Source organism: Sciurus carolinensis, chromosome 6, assembly GCF_902686445.1.
Source record: "Sciurus carolinensis chromosome 6, mSciCar1.2, whole genome shotgun sequence".
Taxonomy (NCBI): Eukaryota; Metazoa; Chordata; class Mammalia; order Rodentia; family Sciuridae; genus Sciurus; species Sciurus carolinensis.
The window spans coordinates 39,902,712-39,908,711 of NC_062218.1; positions in this window are offsets into that span (position 1 = coordinate 39,902,712).

Sequence of the window (6,000 nt, forward strand, 5' to 3'; positions counted from 1 at the left end):
GACCAGTGGATCCCATGATAATGTGCACACTCCTGCATCTGTGTTGCTAGGAATGAATACCTTGGTCTGTCACAATTTGTATGGGATTCTGTACCAGGGGATCAATCACTTAGTAAGCCATGGGGGAGAAGTACAGTCTGAGATTCTGTAAGCAGAAAAGACAAGCCATACCAAAGACACAAGTCTATTTCTATTGAAATGAATTGCTGTTCTTTCTAAGGGATAAAGTGTTCAATACAAACAAGTTGGTTGGCTCAATATGGTTCCCCAGTATTTCCCCTTTCCTTCTTCTCCTCTTTTCCCCTGGTCCTGGTGATTTTGCTTTGTCAGAAAATTAGTACAGGTTTCCGTATTGACAATTCAGCATCAGCAGAAATGCTTGATCTACCTTCGTGTTGTGGATTAAATTTGGTTCCCAAAAAATTCATATGCTAAAGTCCTAATCCCCAATATCTCAGAATATGTGTTTATTTTTTAAAAAAAACAGGTTGCTGCAGATTAATTAAGATAAGGTCATATTTGAATAAGGTGGATCCCTTATCCAGCATAACCATTGTGTTTATAAAAATTAATAGCTTGTGAAGAGATACAGAAATACACAGAAAACAACCTGAAGACATAGGATGTATACCATCTATGAGCTAAGGAATACCCGAGACAATCAGAAACTGAGAGTGAAGCATGGAACAGATTCTCCTTCACACCCTTCAGAAAAAAACAACCTTACCAACACCATGACTTGGGTTTTCTAGCCCCTAGAACTGTACGACATTTCTGTTATTGAAGCCACCTTATTTGTGGCACCTTGTTATTTCAGACCAAGGAAACTAGTACACTTGGCAAATAGGAACTCGTGCTATTGACATCATTCCTAGCTTCCATCTATGCTACCGTGTTTACTCATTTCAGGTGTCCATTGTCCCAACACTAACCTATCCCCTGTCAACTTGCTGAGTGAGTATTAACACGAAATACAAAGACTTTACATTTCCCAAATACACATCCACAGGCATCGTTCCCAGACCTCCCTTTCCTCAAATTTTCAGTTTTTCCATTCTGTTTCTCAGACTAATTGACCAAGCCATTTTCCACTGTCCAAGAGTCTATGCCTATGATAACCTGAGTTACTTTTTCTCCTCAAAGCAGACCTCCTGAGGCTCTGCTCATTGGAAGTATTTCTCCTCACCACTGCCTTCCAAGGTCATCTTTGATTTGGATTCAGTGCAGCTCCCATCCATAAAGCAAGCTCAGATCTGCTCCCCCTCCATCAACTAGTCATTTGGGATCCTTAATACACCCATATGAGAGCTGGAAGAAGCACTGGTACAAAAGTGGTGGGTGCCATCAGGGCTAGTCTACCTTCTCATTGGACTTGCTTATGCCCTCTGTCTCTCCTCATGCTCCCTCCTGCATACCTCACTTCTATTTAATTGACACTGGTTCTACCCAACTTTAGACTTTGTGTATCTGACAATACTGACAAACTTTTGTGGCCCCATGGTCATTTATTACCCATCATTCAGAGCTCCAGAGCACCCAAAAGCAGATTTTCTTGACTGATAAATAATCTTCTAGTGCAGATGACATGGCTGTGCTCCAATTTGGACGTTCCATAAGCCCCATATAGCAACTATTCCTACCATGAATACCTCAACTCTCACAGGATCAACTGTGGTATATGCCCAAGAAGCACGGCAGCCTGTGCCTAAACCTGTATCTGCTGCAGATACTTTTCCCTGTCACCTGGTATGGTTCAGAGAGTATTCTCTGTTATGAAAAATGCTGCCCCAAAACCTGAAGAAAACTACCAAATCTTGTGTTTACTTTTGCATAGTGGAAGATAAACATAGCATTCTGCCTTTATTTCAGAAGGGATACTCTAGCAGGCCCCATACCACTGGAGACCTAAATCTGAAACTGAAGGATGAACCCTTGAATCTTCATAGGATTTATTCTTCATCCTTTGGAATATAAATATCTTACCAAAGACTTTAAAATGTTAGCCACTTCTTGTTCATCCAGTCTGAATAGCATGATGTCATTGACATAGTAGAACCAAAGTGATATTCTTTATGATAACAAACTAGGTCATATATCTCCAGACTACATTATGACAGAAGAGAGAGAGAACTGATACAGTCTCAAGGTAAGGTGGAAAATGCATACTATTGTCCATTGTAAATAAATATGAACTATTTATGATTGTTTTTGTTTTTGTTTTTTTTGATAGAAGGGGAAGGGATGCGTTTCCAAGATCCTGATGTTATGACTGACTTTTGTCTTCCCCAAAAATTTGTGAGGAAGCTTTAACACCAATTCTTTAGAATATGACTGCATTTCAATTTAGGGCCTTTTAAAAGATAATTAAGGTTAAATTAGGCCATTAGGGTGAGCCCTAATTTAATGTGATTGATGCCCCTATAAGAAAAGGAAAAGACACCAGGAATGTATACAGTCAGAGGAAAGACCATGTGAGGACAGAGGGAAAAGGCAATCATCTACCATCCAAGGAAAGAAATCTCAGAAGAAACTAAACCTGTCAAGATCAAACATATTGATTTTGAATTTCCATACTCCAGAATTGTGAGATATAAGCTTCTGTTGTGTAGGAGACTTGGTCTGTGGTATTTTGTTATGGCAGTTATGCCAGCTAACACAAATGGCTACAGACTATGTACCTGAGGTTTTGTTAATCTACTTTAGTAAGGGTACCACACTTAGCACAGAAGTTGTACCTGGGACTACTACTTAGCTAAGTTAGCAAGAGTGTACTATCGTTCTACAGGAACCATGTTAGTTTTTGTTTCGGGGAAGGTAGGCAGACTGGTAAACTAAATGGGTAAGTTGGATCCAAGCTGGCGGCCTAGAGGGAGACTGCACCCCCATTCGCTCCAGAACCCAGGAGTTAAGAAGGGGAGGCATTGAGAGACTCGGACTGAAGTGGAGCCACGGGTGAGTCTGCCCACTGGGTAAAGTTCGGCCCGGGTGGCAGGCCCAGATAGAGGTGGCTTATCGGAGCCGGGCAGGGCAGCTAGAGTCATCCACAGGCAGCCCTGCCCACGCCGGCGGTGGGCCCTGCCCACACAGCCAGCTTCTCCAGGTTCTCAGAACGGAACTGGCTCGCTAGTGAGAGCCTTTCTGAACAGAGCAGGCTCCAAGTCCCGGAGCCGCTGCAGCACAGTGTACTCCTGCAAAGAACCAGCGGAGAGCCTCGATCTGCAATCAGCCTCAGGGATAAGGGCATGGCAGCCGGAGACCTCTTCAGGCGGCTCTGCCCACTCCGGCTGCGGGCTCTCTTCACGGGGAGATCCAAGATGGCGGCCTAGAGGGAGACTGCACCCCCGGTCGCTCCAGAACCCAGGAACTAAGAGGGGGAGGCATAGAGAGACTCGGACTGAAATAGAGCCACGGGTGAGTCTGCCCACTGGGTAAAGCTCAGCCCGGGTGGCAGGCCCAGATAGAGGTGGCTTAGCAGAGCCGGGCAGGGCAGCTTGAGTCTTCCCAAGGTAGTCTTCCACACTCCGGCAGTGGGCTCTTCCCACACGGCCAGCTGCACGGTGCAGGCCCACAGTGAGAGCATTTCCGCACAGAGCCAGTTCCAAAACGTGGAACCAGTAGGGGGCTAGGGGCAGTATTCTTCGAATGAGCTGCTTTATCAGATTCCTCCAAGACATCAGGTTACTGAAGGCTGGGAGGTGATACACTGGAAATCTACTGGGACACTATAAGCCAATAGTGGAAAACTGCAATATCTCAGGGTCCCACTGACAACTGACCATTATGAGAAAACAAGGGAAGAAAATGTCCCAAACAAACCTAGATACTACATCAATAAAACCCAATGACAGCACAGCAGAAGAAATGTCAGAAAGGGAGTTCAGAATGTACGTAATTAAAACGATCAGGGAAGCTAATGAGGAGATGAAAGAGCAAACGCAGGCATTGAAGGAGGAGATGAAAGAGCAAATGCAGGCATTAAATGATCGCACCAATCAACAGTTAAAAGACCAAATACGGGAAGCAAGAGATCATTTCAATAAAGAGTTAGAGATACTGAAAAAAAACCAAACTGAAATCCTTGAAATGAAGGAAACAATAAACCAAGTTAAAAACTCCATAGAAAGCATAACCAATAGGATAGAACACCTGGAAGACAGAACCTCAGACATTGAAGACAAAATATTTAACCTTGAAAACAAAGTTGAACAAACAGAGAAGATGGTAAGAAATCATGAACAGAATCTCCAAGAACTATGGGATATCATGAAAAGGCCAAATTTGAGAATTATTGGGATTGAGGAAGGCTTAGAGAAACAAACCAAAGGAATGAACAATCTATTCAATGAAATAATAACAGAAAATTTCCCAAATCTGAAGAATGAAATGGAAAACCAAGTACAAGAGGCTTATAGAACTCCAAACATACAAAATTACAACAGACCCACACCAAGGCACATTATTATGAAAATACCTAACATACAAAATAAAGACAGAATTTTAAAGGCCGCGAGAGAAAAGAATCAAATTACATTCAGAGGGAAACCAATAAGAATATCAGCAGATTTTTCAATCCAGACCCTAAAAGCTAGAAGGGCCTGGAACAACATATACCAAGCCCTGAAAGAAAATGGATGCCAACCAAGAATCTTATACCCAGCAAAACTTACCTTCAAATTTGACGATGAAATAAGATCCTTCCATGATAAACAAAAGCTAAAGGAATTTACAAAAAGAAAGCCAGCATTACAGAACATTCTCAGCAAAATATTCCATGAGGAAGAGATGAAAAACAACGATGCAAATCAGTAACAGGAGGCGCTAGCCTAAAGGAATAGCCAAATAAGGAGAAACCAAATCATGTCAAAAACAAATATGAGTCAATTGACTGGGAATACAAATCATATCACAATAATAACCCTGAATGTTAATGGCCTGAATTCATCAATCAAAAGACACAGACTGGCAGATTGGATTAAAAAGAAAAATCCAACAATATGCTGCCTGCAAGAGACTCATCTCATAGAAAGAGACACCCATAGACTAAAGGTGAAAGGATAGGGAAAAACATACCATGCACACGGACACAGCAAAAAAGCTGGAGTATCCATCCTCATCTCAGATAATGTGGACTTCAAACCAAAACTAGTCAGAAGGGATAAAGAAGGACATTACATGCTGCTTAAGGGAAGCATAAATCAGCAAGACATAACAATCATAAATATCTATGCCCCGAACATTGGCTCATCCACGTACGTCAAACAAATCCTTCTCAATTCCAGAAATCAAATAGACCACAACACAATAATACTAGGCGATTTTAACACACCTCTCTCACCACTGGATAGATCGTCCAAACAAAAATTGAATAAAGAAACTATAGATCTCAACAACACAATCAGCAATTTAGACTTAACGGACATATATAGAATATACCATCCAACAAAGAATGAATACACTTTCTTCTCAGCAGCACATGGATCCTTCTCTAAAATAGACCATATTTTATGCCACAAAGCTACTGTTAGTAAATACAAGAAGATAGAGATACTACCTTGTACTCTATCAGATCATAATGGATTGAAATTAGAAATAAATGACAGAATAAAAAACAGAAACTTCTCCAATACCTGGAGACTAAATAATACACTATTATATGATGAATGGATAACAGAAGACATCAGGAGGGAAATAAAAAAATTCTTAGAAGAAAACGAGAACAAAGACACATCATATCAAAATCTCTGGGACACTATGAAAGCAGTACTTAGAGGAAGATTTATTTCATGGGGTGCATTCAAAAAAAGAAGTAGAAAATCAACAAATAAACGACTTAACACTACAGCTCAAAGCACTAGAAAAAGAAGAGCAGACCAATACCAAAAGTAGTAGAAGACAGGAAATAGTTAAAATCAGAGCCGAAGTCAACGAAATCGAAACAAAAGAAACAATCGGAAAAATTAATAAAATAAATAGTTGGTTCTTTGAAAAAATAAATAAAAT